The sequence below is a fragment of the Triticum aestivum genome, chromosome 2B (assembly GCF_018294505.1).
Source record: "Triticum aestivum cultivar Chinese Spring chromosome 2B, IWGSC CS RefSeq v2.1, whole genome shotgun sequence".
Lineage (NCBI taxonomy): Eukaryota > Viridiplantae > Streptophyta > Magnoliopsida > Poales > Poaceae > Triticum > Triticum aestivum.
In genome coordinates, this window is record NC_057798.1 from 794,682,991 (window position 1) to 794,703,575 (window position 20,585).

General features: G+C 47.4%; 1 pseudogene; it reads left to right on the top strand.

Moving 5' to 3' along the window:
- The first annotated feature begins 1,786 nt into the window (after positions 1 to 1,786).
- LOC123047480 (disease resistance protein PIK6-NP-like) lies at positions 1,787 to 5,260 on the top strand (annotated as a pseudogene).
- Positions 5,261 to 20,585: the final 15,325 nt, after the last annotated feature.

Below are 20,585 nucleotides of genomic sequence, written 5' to 3' on the forward strand. Positions count from 1 at the left end.
TAAGTATGGATGGGGTTCTGATACTCCATGAGATCATACATAGTTTACATGCTGGTAAAAAGAATATGATTGTATTTAAAATGGATTTCGAAAAGGCTGTCATATCAACTGGGCTTTCCTTTGTGAAATCATGAAACTTAAAGGGTTTTCTGATCAAGTTGTTGATCTGATTATGAGTGCTATGGTGGATGGCAAGGTATGTATCAAAGTCAATGATGAACTTTGGTCCAAACTTCACTACAAAGGTGTAAAGGCAAGGTGACCTTCCACTGCTTTTCAGCCATTCCGACATCTAATTAATGTCATGTGGAAGTGCCAATGGAGCTATGGAAGACTTGCTTCCATAGTTTCGCTTGATGGCGCGAACTAGTGTGAGATGCCCGAGGATGGAGTCAACGGCGCATTGGCTGGTCACTTGGTTCTCGATTCAAGATACAACGAGGACAATGCAAACCTTGTGGCCGGCAAGGAGCTAGCCAGCTAGGAGCAGACTTTTCAATGGAGGATGTGTAACATTAAAAAAAATATCAGGAAATTTTTAAAAAATCTGAAATTTTGGGATATATAAAACCTGAGTGCCCATTGTACACCTGTGTTCATATTCGTAGGGAATGGGTGCTCGTGGTATCCGCAGCGCAGGAACTACGGTCTGACATACATTACACCTAGTTTTTTTCTACACATGTGGGTTTTTTGTCTTTTTTCCTGACATTACCACGGGCACCTATTCCCCACGAAACAGAACACATGTATATAACGGGCACCCAGGTTTCATATCCTAAAATTTTATTTTATTTTTTTAAATTTCATAATATGCTTTTTAATGTTAGATTCATATAGGGGTGTGTGGCACCCGAGAGCCATAAATCCCTCCGCTAGAAGCCATTCAATGTTTCCTTTCTTTCAAAACCTAACTGGAGTAGGTAGCCAACATAATTTAGTTCACTGACGTCACTAGAAACTGCAATATGAGATATCGCCTGCAATTCTATCATGTCCCCGATATGTTTGGTCATTGCCACGGTGCAAAGCGTCTTCTTAAATTGGACGAGACCATTTACAATAATCCATTCATAAGTCCAATACCCAGAAAGTAGATACTTTAGCTTTGGCAGAAAAACTGAATTTTTGGCGAATGCTTGTACATTTGTGTGACGGATGTCCAAGGTCTCTAGGGACTGAAGCTTGTCGAGCTGCTTCGGTAGTTCAGTGATGTTGTAGCTTGCGAATTACAGATCAGATTGCTTTGGATTTTTTTTCCTCTCCTACATATAGCTTTGGTCGTATATGACTTTGCTATTGCCTCGTGTTTTAGTGTGTGTGTGGTGTTGGATGTATGCATTCTAACTATACGGAAGCCGGATGTGCTTATTGTATTTGTATCCTCTTAATGCTTCATTTTGAGACAATAAAATCCACATTTGTCGAAAAGCGGCGGCGCACTTCTGAAGACCAAAGAGCCCAAGCAAGCCAAGGACATTTCTCTTCAAGTTGAAGTAATCATCATACAATCCACATATAGCAGCAGCAACAGACGCCTCGAAAGACGAGTAAACAAAACGAATAAAGTGGCAGAAAAACAAAAGGCGACCACTGAAAAGAAAAGCCAAAGCAACATTGCGATTTACAAAATCTGGAGTGGGGTAGACAGTTAACTTTTCTTTTTTTACTTTGAACCTTGGGCAGAGAGTTACCTGCCTGACATAGGAAACGAACCAAAAGGAAACGAGAGAAGGTCGATTGGGTCGGATCACGCTGCAGACACACAAACACAAACATGGCATGACATCCCAGTGACCGACAGGCTAAATTTACCCAGGCCCTGCCACCACAGCGCACCCATACCTGATACCCCGCCATCCCTCCCTTCCTTCTTCCCCACACAGAGAGAGCCAGCGGCGAGCCCAACGGGAAGCTGGCGAGGCGACCGCAACCTAACCGCCCACCTAAGTCTACAGCGCCTCTCCACGCCACCGCCAATGCGCCCTTTACCCCCTGCCGCCGTCCGCCCGTAGCTACACAACCTCCATTAAAAGGTTTGCTCCTTGCCGGCCGGCAACCTTGCATATCCTCGTCGATAAACCGGGAGATCGATCGACCGGAAGGATGGCGGACATGATCCTGGGCTCGGCACAGGGAGCCGTGGACTCCCTCCTGGGGCGTCTGACATCGGTCCTCGTTGACGAGGTGCAGCTGCTTGGTGGTGTCCGCAGCGACGTGCAGTTCATCAAGGACGAGATGGAGAGCATGAACGGCTTCCTCCTGCACGTTGTGTGCAGAGGCCGACGAGGAGGACCACCAAGTCGGAGCGTGGATGAAGCAAGTCGCGGAGGTCGCCTATGCCTCCCGGAACAGCATCGATCGGTACATTCAGAGGATCGGTGCTGGCCGCAGGGAGCCAGGCCTCCTAGGCTACCTGGGGCGGCTGCCCAAGTTGGTGTGGACGTTGCCGGCGATGCGTCACCGCATCGCCAATCAGATCCGGGAGCTCAAGATCCGGTCGTGCGAGGTGGGGGGGAGGCGCATGAGGTATGACGTCAAAGTGCCCGAGCCCAACGGAGACCGTGCAAAGTTCATGAAGAAGGCAGGGTGGCAAGCTGCCAGAAATGATGACACCAAGGAGCAGGAAGATGCTCAACGGCGTGACTTGGCTGATGCTCTCCAGTCGCCTAAGAATACCTACTATGAGAGCACCTTGATAAAGCTGTTGACGGATGTAGGACAGGACCATCTTAAAGTCCTAGCAATTGTAGGAATGGGTGGCTTAGGCAAAACTACTCTCGCTCGGAGAGCTTGGCAGAGTGTGGTAAGCTCATTTGACTGCAAGGCTTGGATCTGCGTATCCAATTCAAATTCAGATTTCATGTTCTTCCGGGAGGTCCTAGAAGCACTGGCCAGTCCATCAGATCAATTCGATTTGGATGGCAAGAAGGAGGAAGAGCTTATGGCACAGCTTCAGTTGCACCTGAAAGGTAAAAGATTCTTGCTTGTGTTTGATGATGTCTGGGGTATATCTTGGGGAAGAGCTCTATGGAATCGTATCAAATCTGCTTTCCCCCATGAGAATTGCTCTGCTGGTAGTGCCATACTGATTACCACACGTTCGATTGATGTGGCCCACTCATTTTCTCCCAATGAATACTTAGATTTGGACACTGATAGTTATTTCTATGTGTGCAACGCAATGGACCTAATGAACAGCAACAACCAAAGCACTTATCTGCGGCCTCTTTCACGGGAAATTGTCTCAAAACCCTTGCCAGTCAGGTTGTTTCTACGTGCTCTCTATGTCAATCCTAACAGGACCAAAGCTGATTTGCAGAGTCTGTGTGACAGCCTGGACAGCTCCAAACCATCAATGACGAACAATGTAAGGCAACTACTCACGTTCTGTAATCTGAGTAGCAACTGCAAGAATTGTTTGCTATATATGTCTATTTTCCCCCGAAGATACAATCTTTGAACGGACAAGATTGGTAAGAAGATGGGCCGTTGAAGGCATGACTGCCAAAAGAGGCAGACTAAGTGCGCTGCATGAAGCTGACCACTGTTTTGAATTGCTTGTCGCCCACCGGCTTCTTATACCGATGGGCGATGGACATGGCTGTTACAGGAAAGGTGAAGAGCTGTAAAATGCATGAGAGCATCCATTACATTGTTACAGAGATTGCAACAGAAGATAATTTTGTAAAGAACAGCCATCAGCCAGACTTGGCTTATCGCCTTTCGGTTCACTATGAAGTCTAACCACAGCAAGCTGAGAAGGAACAATATGCAACTTGTTCCCAAGCCTGTTGGGATATTTGTCGCCCTTCCCGTCCAAGTGAACAAACAACAGTTGAACAGTCCAATGCCACAGCCACTCAAGAATTTTTGGAGTCGCTTCCTTCGTCGACTCACTTGGGGATTCTGAAGGTGCTTGATCTAGAAAACTGCAATGAATTGAAGAACCACCATCTGAAAAACATTTGCAGCCATGTGTTACACCTGAAGTACTTGAGCCTTCGGAAAACTGGCATTACTCAACTACCCAAGCAGCTTGACAAGCTTCAGTCCCTAGAGACCTTGGACATTCGTCAAACAGAAGTAAAAGCATTCGCCAAAAATTCAGTTTTTCTACCAAAGCTAAAGCACCTACAAGCTGGACACTGGACTGATGACACAACCCAAGGTAGCGACCAATCTGAAGAGACATTTCTCACCGTGTCGCTGCCCAAACGTATCGGGGACATGACAGAACTGCAGGTGCTATCTCATATTGCAGTTTCTGGCAAAGGCGATGAACTAATTGATGTTCGCAACCTACTCCAGTTGGTTAAGTTGGGTGTGGTTCTCTCTGGGAGCAAGAGATCAGTCTTCTGGCATTTGTACCATGCAATTGGAAAGCTTAGGAAATGTCTTCGCTCACTGTCAATCCGTGTCACAGAACTGACAAGCAACGAAGAGGATGACAACATGAACATTGAAGAAGCACCCCTCATACATCCCAAGTATCTTCAGAAGCTAAAAATCAGTGGCCTGAAATATGGATTGCCCTCATGGATTAAAAAGCTCGACGTACTTACCAAAATAACCCTCCATATGACTTTCATAACGGATGATGACTTCAAATTCCTCGGAGAGCTTAAAAGCTTGTCCTGCCTTAGGCTCCAACGAGAGTCATGCAATGAAAACACACCCACCTTCAAAAAAGATGCATTTCAAAGTCTCAAGTTCCTGGATATTGAGTGCTCAGCCATTACCAGTATCAAATTTGTCAAAGAGGCATCTCCTATGCTGAAGAAGTTAGTTTGGTCTTCTACTCGTGAACAGTCTCTTTCTGGGATTGAGGACCTTCCAAGTTTCCGAGAGCTCAAGTTGACAGGCATCTTTGACTTGCAAAGTGTGGAACAAGCAATGGCAGCAAACAAGAACAAGCCTATCTTGGTAGCAAACCCAATAAATGCTTAGGTTCAGGAGATGATGCGCATTTGCTCCTTGACCGACCTTACCGGATGCCTCGATGCTGCTCTTATTATCAAGGAAAAGCTTTTCACTCTTCGTGGATTATTGCTATCCACTTCCACCCCTATATATTTGGTTTACTTTGTTGTGTGAGTTATTCGTGCACTGCGGTGATTGAACTGGAATGTGTTTGTTCAGGCCGCTCTCAGATTCCAGTTAAGTGTTGTTGTGTTGTGTGGTGTTGTATCGTGTGCTATTGTTAGCATTTGTCCACCCAAAAAATGTATTTCCTTCAATAAAAATCAAGCGCTGTTGCTCTTGTGCGTACAAGGACAAGTATTAGCATTGTGGTATCAGGGTGAGTATTATTATCTGCGTTATGCATTTTAAAATGCCTGCGGCGTTTATTTTATTACATACCCGAGAGCAAAACTATGCTTCTATAGTCTTCTATATACCTGCTTCACCCAACCAATGTTCCTCAATTCGAATTAAATCTCTGAAACCCTGAACAAACTGTGGTTATTTTAGATGCTCCAAAGGTTCGCAGTGTTTATTGTTTATAAAAGAAAGCAATTTCAAGAAAATACATGTAATAGCTGAAGAAAAATCTGTCACCTGGGGAACGGCCGATTCCTTCATTTCTCCGAACAATGCCACTGGTCTTTTGCTTCCAGTAGTGGTCGCGGTCTTCTCTAGAGGCCACGAAGAAGGTCGAAGCAGGGCTGTCCTGCGTATGCATCACACTCCTAGGTATGCGGCCGGCCGCCCGTCCTCCCCTCGCCCTGAGCGCCGGCGCCGGGGAACCCGTGGTGGACGCACATGGCGGCGCCGCCAGGGCAAGGAGCACTGAAGGAGACCGAAACAGAGCTTAGGGTTAAAATGGGCCGACCCAGCTCCGGTGTTAATGTTTACCAACAGCTATCTATTTTTGCCGCCTCTAGAAAAACAGCTATCTTTTTTTTTGAACGCAAAAAAAAAACAGCTATCTATTTTTCCTAAAAAACAAAAAAAAATCAGGTCAATCTCACCTGCTCAGGTTGTGATAACACATAAGTGACACACTGCCTGTGTATCACCTTCATAACTCGGGAGTTTTTCTTTTTCTTAAATTTATTTATTCAAAACATTTTATTTCTTAAACCATTCATCTAAATTGTGAAACGTTTTTAGCATTGAATTTCTTGCGTCGAGAAATTCAAAACTAGATTCCATGTTAAAAGATTTTGATATATATTTTTTTTGTACAAAAAAACCATAAAAAAGGCAGAAGAAAAACCCAAGCAGAAAGGATTGTTTATTTATCCTTTCCAAGAAGCACAATTGCACCTCTCGTGGAAGCACATATGTGTCTCCACGACAAGCAAATCTGTGCCTCTTGTGAAAGCAAAAAAAAAAAGTTTTTTTCTCCCTATCTGAGGCACAGCTCACTGAAGCAAATGTGTGCCTCCACGAGAAGCTAATATATGCCTCTCATGGAGAAAAAAGAACCCCTTTCTGAGAGGCACGGTTGTGCCTGTCGCTGAAGCAAATATGTGCCTCCATAAGAGGCAAGTATGTGCCTCTCAAAGAAAAAGAAAAAAAGTTGTATTTTTAGAAGTTTCAAAGAATTCTCTAAAAACCAAGGAAAGACTGGGCACCAATCGAAAAGCCAAAATCCAAAAAAAAAACACAAAAATCCAGAAAATGTACATAAAGGTAAAACAAAAAACAAAATCCCAAGGAAGTGCCCAACACGCGATACGTGGCGGCGATTGAGGAAGCGCCCAGAAATGACCCTTGTGGAGCTCCCGCAAGGGGTACCGCTTGGTTACTTGTTCCCAAAAAGACGTGGGAGCTATATGTTGCCCTGGCTTGAAAACTTTTCCCACCCGTAGCCATTGGGAAGGGCCGTTTTGTATGTCTTCTTTCATTCGATAGGGTTTCGATCGAGACCCTCGATCAATGTTGGTTACCTTCGCTCTGTTTTCTTTTTTTCCCTTTTTTCATTCTTTTACTCCATGGATTTTTTTAAAAATCTTCTATTTTTGTTTTCCTAGGGTTTGTAATCGGTTTTCTTTGTTTCTTTCTCCGTTTTCACGGTTTTTCTTTTATTTCTTCAGATTTTAGTTTCTTATCTGTGTTTTCTCTGAATTTTTTGTTTACCTTGTTTCATTTTTCCACTAGATTTTTGTTTTCTTTTTCTTCGGTTGTCTTTGGTTTCTCCGTGTTTTTCTTTTTCCATCGTCATACTTCATTTTTTTTCCTTTTTCCTTTTATTTTATTTTTTGTTAGGTTTTCTTATTTTTCTATAAGTTTTATGGTGTATTTCCTTTCATTCTCCTTTTGTTTCTTTGATGCTTTACATCCGGGTTTTTTATCTCAATTTCTTTTTTCTATTTGATTTTTTGTTTCTTTTTCAGTTTTCAATGTTTTCTTTTTTTCCTTTATTTTAATCGGGTTTCAGTCCTTTTCATCCTTTTCGGACTTGTTTTTTTGGGTATACTTTTTCTGTTTATTTTTTGGTTTCGCTTCTTTCGTCTTTCTTTGTTTTTTTTATTCTCTATTGTTTGTGATGCGACAAAACAATTTTTAAGACGCGCTTAACATTTTTCAAATATAAGTTTATTATTATATTAAATAAATTCTTTTTGTTTATTTAAAGTACTTTTGTAGTGTAATTATTTTGAATATTTGGAAATATAAAGGAAAGTAAAAACATGAAAAGACAAAAAAAGGGCAATGGCCTCCTGTGTGTCTGGGCCGGCCCTTTAGGGAGGCACGTGGCGCGAGAGCACACTAGGTCTCGCTATAAGCGAGACATAGTGCTGCCTAAAAAACCAACAGTTATCTATTGCTCGCAACCGTGCAGCTCTCAGTTCGACCAAAAGCTAGTTAGTGGGTAGTTCCATTATGCTCTCTCCGCACATGAGCTAGCTTAAAAGCTCTCGCTTCCCTCAAGAGACTACTAGTTTGATCAACCAACATGGAGTAGCAAGACCGATCCCTGTCCGGAGCTTTGATCATACTGAGAGCAATGAGGCAGTCCGTTTCGACCTCGATGGGCAGTTGCGTCCACTATAGTGTGAGACTGATGCCCTCCATGCACGCTAAGAGCTCAACCTCCGGTGGTTCAACACACGTCCTCAATTCTCTGCCGGAGGAGAAGTTGATCTCGTGTGGGGAACGACACGGGGGGGCTGTTTCATCCTTAACATGGTTACACATGTTCTCTGAAGGTGTTCACCTGCACTGGGTAGTGTGTCTTACTCTTCAGTTATCCTGCAGTCGACAACGCTTCAATCAACGGCTGAGATTCTCCCATATCGGTTCACTCGGCACTATATCTATTACAACTGTTACTAGCCCTTAGTATTGTTAAGTATTGTGAAACTGCCCTTCTCAGCTCGAGCTCATATGAGCTCAAGTGAATAGTAAAGTGCAAATAAATAAATAATTCTGAACTTTTTTGCTAACATTGACAAATGTTTTCAATGCTTGAAAAGTTTCATCATGAAATGGCATTCGTGGACGTCATGGCAAAAACAAATCAGCACTCCAAATATAACTTCCTTGGAGCATCAATTTTTTCTTTTTTGCTACGACTTCAACGAATGTTATTTTGTGATGAAATTTCGCAAGCATGTAAAACATTTGTCAAATGTTGACACAATTTTTTCCAGTTTTCTTATTGTTTTCTCATTTTTTTGATTTTACTGTTCACCGAGCTCATATGAGCTCGGGCTCATTTTATCTACTTCCTAATATAATATAAGTATTATTGCTTCAATATCGCACTATAATCTATCGTGTGTTTTGCGTCAGTATATTTTTCCCATTGCTGGCAAAAGGGCTTAAACACTGGGACAATTACACTCTCTCATACTCGTATCTGTACGTCGGAATTCGGACTAGGTAAACTACGTTTTGTTGTTCCTGCTTTGAGTAGTTCACCATAGCAACTCCAATGCGCCGACCCAAATGGACGGCGGTTTTGTCTGCTTTTCGTCCGTTTGGGTCGATCGCCCGCTCGGCGTCTGTTCTGTTTTCTTTTCGGGTCGGCTATGCGCCCAACGTAAGAGACTCATTTCATATCCGCCTGCAAATTTAAAAGGCATGCGGGCATAGATCTTGCCAGTGATCATGCCGCCGCTCAAAGTTCATGCCGGCATCATGGGCTAGCATACAAATGCCAGCCATCAAAAAGACCATCACACAGTTCTTACTGGCGCGCTTGCCAACAGCCGGCACACATGGCAGCACACAAAAAAGGTCGGTAGTTCGACCACGCCATCTCGGCCGTGGTCATACCAGCACATTTGCCGGCATACAAAAAAGGATGCGCATGCCGTCATAGACTACTCGTCGTCAAACTTGAGCATGTGGCCTGCATCTTCTCGAACCATGGCCTCTTCCTCAGTGACACGGTGTTGAGGTCCACCTTCATGATCTCCACCCCAGTCATCATGCTAGCCAGAGCCACTTCTTTCGCCTTGGTCTTGACATTGTCGGCCCCGATCTCTAGCATCTTGGCTTGCTTCTCCGCCTCCATCTCAAGCCTCCTCCTTCGAAGCCAGCCGCGGTGGCACCTCCAGCGGTCGCCACACCACCCTCGAAGATGATGTTCTCCATGAAACGGTTGGCTGGCTTGTCGGCGGTGGCCGTGGGCATACAGTCGAACAGGTTGCAGGCATCGGGGAGCACGTCGGCTGGCATCTCCCGCGTGTGTTTCCTGGTACCTCCAGATGATGAGGCACCAACCACCGGCGTGGCGCTGAGGTTGATGGGCGCGGGCACGGGCGCGGAAGGAGCCACCACGCTCACCTCCGATGAGCATTCCCCGAAGAGTCGGGAGGCTTGCGGGCAGATGTGAAAGCCGGTGATCGGGTGCGTCGCTGACGCGCATGGCGACTCCGGCAGCATATTTGAGGGGTGCCCAGTCAGTGCCCGCGGAGGCGCCCGAACGCGTCCACGGGTGTTTGAGGGGCCGGTTTTACCAAGTCCGGCGGTAGATGCTCTGACAACATGTAGAGATGTCACAGATGGTGGTAAAGTAGACAGAAAACCCATTAATATATAGTTTTATCACATGTAAACTTCCTGGTGCGCGGCCAGGATAGTTCGGTACCAGCACATACGAGCACAGATATGTGAAACTCACCGCCGGACCAACCGCAGAGCAGACAGCCGCGCCGGCCGGCGCGGCGGTAGAGCTTTGCTTGCACACAGCTGCCGACGGCCAGAAGCTCATTACATTTCTTAGACATTTTCACAATGAAATAAGAAAAAAATGGTGGTCTAATAAGCGTGATCAGAAGACACGGAAGTGTATTGAATACCACATGCAAGCACTTTGTAGGGAAATTCTTTCTACACCAACGTTTTTTTTTTTTGCGATGTTTCTACACCAACGTTAGCAACCTTGCAAAATTGTGTTCATTGCCCATTCAACCAGTCCATCTAAAAATTGATTTTCTCACGTGGAGGTACCATCTTGAGACTGCAACGGAAGTGAAATGGGTCACAAAATGACATATCTTGTCCAGCTCAAGTTCAAGCATTCACCGGTAAGATCCAGATAAGTAATCTCATACATTACCTCGATGTTTAGTACAAAGCCTTCACATGTGGATCAGATTCAGCTCAAAGACAAGGGCCGAGAAAGACAAAAAAGAGCCACAAAACTCAATGATCGAAATTGATTTTATCAGAGAGGGTAAAGAGAGATCGGCACTCAACTACACAGCAGCCCAAGGCGTGCTCTTCGCGGACGAGGTTGCCGCTGCCGATGCGGGGCACATCGAGGAGGATGCCATAGGTCGTCGTGCCGCTGGGGCACCCCAGGAACATCCACTGCAAGCTCGCCTCCGCTGCGTCCCCGCAGGCCGGATGTTGGCGCATAAATTTTCGTGAGAAGTGATCGATCTTATCTACTACGGGAGCCTTCCGACGCTCTCAGTCCTTAGGAAGATCTGGCCGTCCATTTGATTTTCTAGGCACGTGACACCCATTCGATCTTGCGGCGAAAAGATCTCGGCCGTCGGGTCAGCACAGACCACTGTTGCAATGAATAGTGCGGTTTTTCTTGGTTTTTTCTTACTCCGGGGTTATGGCCTTATAGCGCTGACGCGCGGAGACCCTCGTGGGTGGGCCGCGTTTGTCAGTTGCTGTAGCTGGGAGCGTGCTCTATGCGGCCTGTCGAGGCCCTCCAGCAGTCAAATATCTTGTGCCACCGCCCATAATTCTCATGCCCTGTTGAGGGCATTTTCGTCTTTTCACCTTTTGCCGTATGCGTGGTTGGCTCTGGTTGGCCCATGGTTGGATGAGGGGAGAGGGCGTGCCTTTTGCCTCTTCCTGCTCCCATTCGCCCCCTTCTCTCTGGATCTCGCTTCCTCTCACCGCTGGTCGTCCTCATCGGAGATGCTAGGTTCCGGCTCTCTCCTCTCACTTCTCTCACTCATTCGCACCTCTCTCATGTCGCCACCGCTCCTCTCTCGTTGCTTTCTCCAGCCCCAGCCTCCCGTGGCTTCTCCCCTTCGTTGGGCCGCCGTGTAACACGAATGTGGTGCTCGGCTTCCTCCTCGGCGCTCGGCATCCACACTAGAGGGCGAGCACGAGCCATAGGCGAACTGCACCAGAGGGCTTCGCCACAGTGAGGGACGAGAGGATCTGAGGTGAGCCCACCTTCCCTTGCCTTCGATTGGTTGTACGCAGTAGCCGATGAGAGCCGAGAAGAAGAGGAGGATGCAGCGGGGGAGATGGAGAGGGGGGAAGAGGTAGTGAGGGAGAAGGAAGAAGGGAGCGACCGAGCAAACTTCCTCATCGCTCTCTCCGGCCCCAGCACGGACAAGTTACAGCCCCTGCACGTGCGAGTGCATGGCGTCGAGCACGACCGCGCTGATGGGCGTCGTCGTCGTCGACAGGAGAAGCATATCGCGGCTCATGCTGCTGATCCGCACGGTTGTGCTCACGCTGCGCGTTCTCTCAGGTATTGCATCCTAGTGTTCACTCACTCATAGATGCCCATATGTACACAGTTCTGATCTCCTTTTTTCTGCTGCTCCATACAACGAACAACAAAGCCGTCCATGCATTGAAAGCTTGATGTTGTGGGCCCAGGCTAAGCGGCAAGCCGGAGTTGGACCTGCATATCGCGTATCGGTACCCTCTCACGTGGCGAACTTTTGCCCCCCCTCCCCCGACCCCCGCGTCGCCCCTCCAGGGGCGTCTCGTGGGCGAAACCCTAGATTGCCGCAGAGTCCTCCCCTTCCCATCTCCGACCCCTCGCCGCCCCGAGGAAGGTGGCGGCGGGGCATCTGCTGCTCTGCTTTTCGCAGGGAGCCACGGGATCTGGGGCAGCGGCCTCGGTCGGAGTGGCGCCACCGACTCTGTGGCGAGAGGTGGCGCGGGCGTGGTGGCGGTGTCCCTGGCCGCGAGGACGGTGGGGATCGAGTGGGCGTGGACCTGGCGCGGTCCTGGCGGCCGGCGGCACCAGATCTAGCGTCCCCTGCTTTCTCGGACGTGGTGTGACCCCTCCCCTCCGGGCCTGGGTCGGCGTTCTTCTTCGATCTTCGGTCTCTGTGCTGCGGGTGGGGCGGTGGTGTGGAGCCAGACCAGGAGAAATCCATGGCCGGCCATGGCTGGCCGCGACGGCGCCGGCGCCCGAGGGCACCGTTCTTCCTCCTTGGAGGCGTTTGTCAGGTCTAACTCCCTCCACCCACCTTCCTCTAGCCTCCCGGGTGAAAGCCCTAACCTCGGTGGGCGGCGGCGGCACTCCCGTGTCGTTCTCCTTCTTGAAGGCACCACCTTTGGGAGCTGTTTGGTTGGTGTGCACTGTTGGGGTGCATTCGATGACATCAGTGGTGTGTCCTCTTCGTCCAAGCTTAGTGTTATCCCTCCTCTGCTACCGGGCCTTGGGCAATTCTGCTTGAGGGAAGCTTTGGCGGCTCGTCGGGAGTGCAGGGATCCTCTCTATGTGGCCATCCTCCGGCGGCATCCATTCTAGTTCTAGGTGGAACATTCTATCTTCCGATGGTATGGCTCCTTTGGAGCCAGGCCAGGAGGTTGTGGCCTGATGCCTCTTCTTCAGATTCTTCCCGCATTACCGGCTCAGCTTCTTCCCCCATTGTTGTATCATCGTATTCAGGGAACCCATGGCCAGGATAGCTGTCGTCGTCCTCTTCTTCTTCATTGTCTTCCATCATAACCCCTCTTTCTCCGTGCTTGGTCCAAACACTATAGTGGGGCATGAAACCGGACTCAAACAGGTGGACGTGAATGGTTCTTGACGTAGAGTAATTGCGACCATTCTTACAGCCAGCACATGAACAAGGCATAAAACCATCCGCCCGCTTGTTTGCCTCAGCCGCAAGCAGAAAAGTATACACGCCCTCAACGAACTGGGGAGGGCATCGGTCATCGTACATCCATTGCCGGCTCATCTTCATTACACAACACCGAATAGACCAAATTAATATAAGTTCATACATAAAGTTCATACAACACTTAAATGCAACAAACAAATAACTCTCTAGCTAAAGCATTTAAATGCAACAACAAATGCGATCAAGATCGCAACTAAGGTAACAATTGATCCAACAGCATAATGATACCAAGCCTCACTATCGATGGCATATTTTCTAATCTTTCTAATCTTCAAGCGCATTTTCTCCATCTTGATCTTGTGATCATCGACGACATCGGCAACATGCAACTCCAATTCCATCTTCTCCCCCTCAATTCTTTTCAATTTTTCTTTCAAGTACTCGTTTTCTCTTTCAACTAAATTTAACCTCTCAACAATAGGGTCGGTTGGAATTTCCGGTTCACATACCTCCTAGATAAAAATATCTATGTCAACTTGATGGGCATAATTTGTCATAAACACGAAATGCAACAAATAATTTTAAAAGAGAATATACCACATCCGAATCATAACAAGGACGAGGGCTGACGGGGACGGATATCAAAACCATGGCACTATGTATAACAAACAACGTACGGGTAAGATAATTATTATACGAGTAACTATATATCCAAATCACACAAACATCAATTTTTTATATAAAATTTCATGAACAAGAGGCTCACCACAAGGTGGTGCCGGCGACGGGACGGTGCGGGCGATCGACGGTGGTTACGACGGAGATTTAGAAGGCACTAAGTAAACCACACCTACATATGCAAACTAAGTGTTATTTTTGACCTCAAATTGCATATAAATCAAATACTAGCACATATATATATTTCCTCCCAAATTACTAAACTCACAAATTAATAACTATATAAAGCATTGCAAGAGCTAATCTAGCAATGAAAGATGAAAGGACAAAGTTGCTAACCTTTGTGATCATTTGAATGGATGGGGGCCTTCAAATCTTGACAAATTTTGGGCAAAATGTGTGATGAGATCGAGAGGAAGAGGTGAAGAACAGAGAGGAGAGGGGAAAGGGGAAGAACAGAGCGAGCTCGGGTGGACGAAGGGTTTATGTAGGACGACCTTTAGTACCGGTTCGTGCGAAGAACCGGTACTAAAGGTGCTGGAGGGGGCCCAGACTGACAACATCCTGCCACCACTCTCATTAGTACCGGTTCGTGGCACGAACCGGTGCTAAAGGTTAGCCACGAACCGGTACTAATGAGAGCGGCCCGGCTAGCCATTGGAACCGGCACTAATGTATACATTTGTGCCGGCTCAAATACAAACCGGCACTAATGTGCTTCACGTTTGACCCTTTTTCTACTAGTGCCTCCTCCCCGTCAAGGCGGAGCCCCAGGACACACCTGTCAGCGCGCGCACCCACAGCTCCGGCGTTCGCATCGACGAGTCCACCCCCCCTCCGGCCGCTTCATCCTCGTCGAGCCCAAGCCAGAGCCCGGCCTCCCCGCGGAGTACGAGGAGATAGCTCAGTGCGGCTTCTCCGACGAGGACGCCATGCAGTGGGCGCGGGACGACTACCTCCGCGACGAGATGGTCCGGCAGCGCCGGGCCCTGGAGGAGATAGAAGCCCACAAGCATGGGCGCGAGGACGAGCACGACGTCGTGATCCTCGACAGCGACGACGACGAGTACGCCCCCGGACCGTCCAACCCGCCGCGCCAACCGGGGAAGGGATGTAGCAGGGACGACGGCGGCGGAGGCGGCGGCGACGACGACGACGGCGGCGGCGGCGGCGACTACACGTGGTTCTACAGCCTCCTCGGCATGTAGAACTGCAAGGGCGGGCGGCGGGCGGCGGGGAGCGGCGAGGTAGACGGCGAGGAGCGGCGATGGAGACGGTGAGGGGCAGCCCCTAGTAGTTTTTTTTGTAAAATATGCTTAAATTTGAACGAACTCGCCGATGTTTGTGTTAAATTTGAGCCGTGTTTGCGCCGTATTCAACTTTTTTTTAAACGTGGGCGCCGTGACTGGGGGACATCACGCCCCCAGCACGCCGGTGCGCCCCCAGGGGGCGATTTTAGCCCCTCCTGGAGGGCCAACGACTGAAGATGCTTTTAGTGGTAGTACACACATGCATTGGCCTTGCATGCAGCAACTCTGCGGCGCACTCTCCTGTGTGCATCACTGCATGCATATCCATGACCAGACCGATTATATCACAGGAGGGGGCAGAGATTGAGTGGACAACCTAGTAGCTAGATGCCTAGCTCAGCTTTCTTCTGTTTTTGTGGCTACTGCTGGCCGCAACATGCACACATCAATGAGTCTATCCATGCACCCACTGTCTACTGCGTCTACTGCTGCATATGCAACACAGGCACACACCGAGGAAGGCTACCGCCAAAGACCATGACGGTAGTGTCTTTTCCGTACCAAACGAGTGTGCTGGTGCCGGTAAGTCCTATCGCTAGGACCCTGGCGGTAGGTTGTGCTACCCTACCGTTGAGACCAACGGCGATAGAAAAAGGGTCAGATCCCGAACTTTTTACAAAACAGGGTCAAATCCAGCTAAATTTTGTCCAAATGGTCAAAACACGAAAATCGGCCGCCCCTGGCTCCACGAAAATAGGTTGATTCGACAATTTCTCCCGGGCCAGGCCGTGCATTGCTTTGAGGATCGTGCACGACACCATGCACATAACAAAACAACCCAAATTTGGCCCCAGAGCCTGCATGGTTGTTGTGCGAAATGGCGTTTTGAGTAGCACCGCCTCTGGCTTCTCATCATCACTTGTGGCGGTCGGCCGTGCTCTAATTCCTTCTTGACCCCTCTTTGTCATGTTTATTTTTACATAATGAATACAAATTTGGTGATCCTCTCTTCCGATTGATGATATTGCTGTTGCTAGAGTGTGCTCATAGTGTGTTGGAGTGTAAATGGGGTTGTAATCAAATTACAACTTATTTTTATTCCCTTCATTTCTTTTTTACTTTGCGTATAAGATTTGTCTGAAGTCAAATTTCTAAAGTTTGATCATCTCTGTAGAGAACAAAAATACCAAATTAATGTTGGATATATGCCCTAGAGGCAATAATAAATTAGTTATTATTATATTTCCTTGTTCATGATAATCGTTTATTATCCATGCTATAATTGTATTGATAGGAAACTCTGATACATGTGTGGGTACATAAACAACACCATGTCCCTAGTAAGCCTCTAGTTGACTAGCTCGTTGATCAATAAATGATTACGGTTTCCTGACCATGGACATTGGATGTCATTGATAACGGGATCACATCATTAGGAGAATGATGTGATGGACAAGACCCAATCCTAAGCCTAGCACAAAGATCGTAGTTCGTATGCTAAAGCTTTTCTAATGTCAAGTATCTTTTCCTTAGACCATGAGATTGTGCAACTTCCGGATACCGTAGGAATGCTTTGGGTGTACCAAACGTCACAACATAACTGGGTGGCTATAAAGGTGCACTACAGGTATCTCCGAAAGTGTCTGTTGGGTTGGCACGAATCGAGACTGGGATTTGTCACTCCGTGTAAACGGAGAGGTATCTCTGGGCCCACTCGGTAGGACATCATCATAATGTGCATAATGTGACTAAGGGGTTGATCACGGGATGATGTGTTACGGAACGAGTAAAGAGACTTGCCGGTAACGAGATTGAACAAGGTATCGGTATACCGACGATCGAATCTCGGGCAAGTACAATACCGCTAGACAAAAGGAATTGTATACGGGATTGATTGAGTCCTTGACATCGTGGTTCATCCGATGAGATCATCGTGAAACATGTGGGAGCCAACATGGGTATCCAGATCCCGCTGTTGGTTATTGGCCGGAGAGTTGTCTCGGTCATGTCTGCATGGTTCCCGAACCCGTAGGGTCTACACACTTAAGGTTCGATGACGCTAGGGTTATAAAGGAAGTTTGTATGTGGTTACTGAATGTTGTTCGGAGTCCCGGATGAGATTCCGGACGTCACGAGGGTTCCGGAATGGTCCGGAGGTAAAGATTTATATCTGGAAAGTCTTATTTTGGTCGCCGGAAAAGTTTCGCACTTTATCGGTATTGTACCGGGAGTGCCGAAAGGGGTCCGGGGGTCCACCGGGGGGGGTCCACCTGCCCCGGGGGGCCACATGGGCTGTAGGGGGTGCGCCTTGGCCTATATGGGCCAAGGGCACCAGCCCCAAGAGGCCCATGCGCCAAGGAGACTTGGGGAGGGGAGAGTCCTAAAAAGGGAAGGCACCTCCGAGGTGCCTTGGGGAGGATGGACTCCTCCCCCCTTGGCCGCACCCCTTCCTTGGAGGAAGGGGCAAGGCTGCCCCCTCCTCCTCTCCCTTGCCCCTATATATAGTGGAGGGGAGGGAGGGCAGCCGCACCTGAGTCCCTGGCGCCTCCCTCCCTCCCGTGACACATCCTCCTCTCTCGCAGGTGCTTGGCGAAGCCCTGCAGGATTGCCACGCTCCTCCATCACCACCACGCCGTTGTGCTGCTGCTGGATGGAGTCTTCCTCAACCTCTCCCTCTCTCCTTGCTGGATCAAGGCATGGGAGACGTCACTGGGCTGTACGTGTGTTGAACGCAGAGGTGCCGTCCGTTCGGCACTAGGATCTCCGGTGATTTGGATCACGACGAGTACGACTCCTTCAACCCCGTTCTCTTGAAAGCTTCCGCTTAGCGATCTACAAGGGTATGTAGATGCACTCTCCTTCCCCTCGTTGCTGGTTTCTCCATAGATAGATCTTGGTGACTCGTAGGAAAATTTTGAATTTCTGCTACGTTCCCCAACAGTGGCATCATGAGCTAGGTCTATTGCGTAGATTCTTTGCACGACTAGAACACAAAGTAGTTGTGGGCGTTGATTTTGTTCAATATGTTTACCGTTACTAGTCCAATCTTGTTTTGACGGTATTGTGGGATGAAGCGGCCCGGACCGACCTTACACGTACTCTTACGTGAGACAGGTTCCACCGACTGACATGCACTTGGTGCATAAGGTGGCTAGCGGGTGCCAGTCTCTCCCACTTTAGTCGGAACAGATTCGATGAAAAGGGTCCTTATGAAGGGTAAATAGCAATTGGCATATCACGTTGTGGTTTTGCGTAGGTAAGAAACGTTCTTGCTAGAAACCCATAGCAGCCACGTAAAACATGCAAACAACAATTAGAGGACGTATAACTTGTTTTTGCAGGGTATGCTATGTGATGTGATATGGCCAAGAAGAATGTGATGAATGATATGTGATGTATGAGATTGATCATGTTCTTGTAATAGGAATCACGACTTGCATGTCGATGAGTATGACAACCGGCAGGAGCCATAGGAGTTGTCTTTATTAATTGTATGACCTGCGTGTCATTGAACAACGCCATGTAATTACTTTACTTTATTGCTAACCGGTAGCCATAGTAGTAGAAGTAATAAGTTGGCGAGACAACTTCATGGAGACACGATGATGGAGATCATGATGATGGAGATCATGGTGTCATGCCGGTGACGATGATGATCGTGGAGCCCCGAAGATGGAGATCAAAAGGAGCAAAATGATATTGGTCATATCATGTCACTATTTGATTGCATGTGATGTTTATCATGTTTATGCATCTTATTTGCTTAGAACGACGGTAGTAAATAAGATGACCCCTCATTAAAATTTTAAGAAAGTGTTCCCCCTAACTGTGCACCGTTGCGAAAGTTCGTCGTTTCTAAGCACCACGTGATGATCGGGTGTGATGGATCCTTACGTTCACATACAACGGGTGTAAGCCAGATTTACACACGCGAAACACTTAGGTTAACTTGACGAGCCTAGCATGTACAGACATGGCCTCGGAACACAAGAGACCGAAAGGTCGAGCATGAGTCGTATAGTAGATACGATCAACATGAAGATGTTCACCGATGATGACTAGTCCGTCTCACGTGATGATCGGACACGACCTAGTTGACTCGGATCATGTAATCACTTAGATGACTAGAGGGATGTCTATCTGAGTGGGAGTTCATGCGATGAACTTAATTATCCTGAACATAGTCAAAAGATCTTTGCAAATTATGTCGTAAGCTCGCCCTTTAGTTCCACTGTTTAGATATGTTCCTAGAGAAAATATAGTTGAAAGTTGACAGTAGCGATTATGCGGATAATAGAAAGCTTATGTCCTTAATGCACCGCTCAGTGTGCTGAACCCCAAACGTCGTTTGTGGATGTTGCGAACATCGGACATACACGTTTTGATAACTACGTGATAGTTCAGTTAAATGGTTTAGAGTAGAGGCACCAAAGACGTTTTCGAAACGTCGCGGAACATATGAGATGTTTTGAGGGCTGAAATTGGGATTTCAGGCTCGTGCCCACGTCAAGAGGTATAAGACCTCCGACGATTTTCTTAGCCTGCAAACTAAGGGAGAAAAGCTCAATTGTTGAGCTTGTGCTCAGATTGTCTGAGTGCAACAATCACTTGAATCAAGTGGGAGTTGATCTTCTAGATGAGATAGTGATGTTTCTCCAAAGTCATTGCCACCAAGCTGCTAGAGCTCCGTGATGAACTATAAACATATCAGGGATAGATATGATGATCCTTGAGGTATTCGCGATGTTTGACACCGCGAAAGTAGAAATCAAGAAGGAGCATCAATTGTTGATGGTTGGTGAAACCACTAGTTTCAAGAAGGGCAAGGGCAAGAAGGGATACTTCATGAAACGGCAAATCAGCTGCTGCTGTAGTGAAGAAACCCAAGGTTGAACCCAAACCCGAGACTAAGTGCTTCTGTAATAAGGGGAACAACCACTGGAGCAGAATTACCCTAGATACTTGGTAGATGAGAAGGCTAGCAAGGTCGATAGAAGTATATTGGACATACATTATGTTAATGTGTACTTTACTAGTACTCCTAGTAGCACCAGGGTATTAGATACCGGTTCGGTTGCTAAGTGTTAGTAACTCGAAATAAAAGCTACGGAATAAAACGAGACTAGCTAAAGGTGAGCTGACGATATGTGTTGGAAGTGTTTCCAAGGTTGATGTGATCAAGCATCGCACGCTCCCTCTACCACCGAGATTGGTGTTTGCGTTAAAGCATAGACATGATTGGATTATGTCTATCACAATACGGTTATTCATTTAAGGAGAATAATGGTTACTCTATTTATTTGAATAATACCTTCAATGGTCTTGCACCTAAAAGAATGGTTTATTGAATCTCGATTGTAGTGATACACATTTTTCATGCCAAAAATATACGATAGTAATGATAGTACCA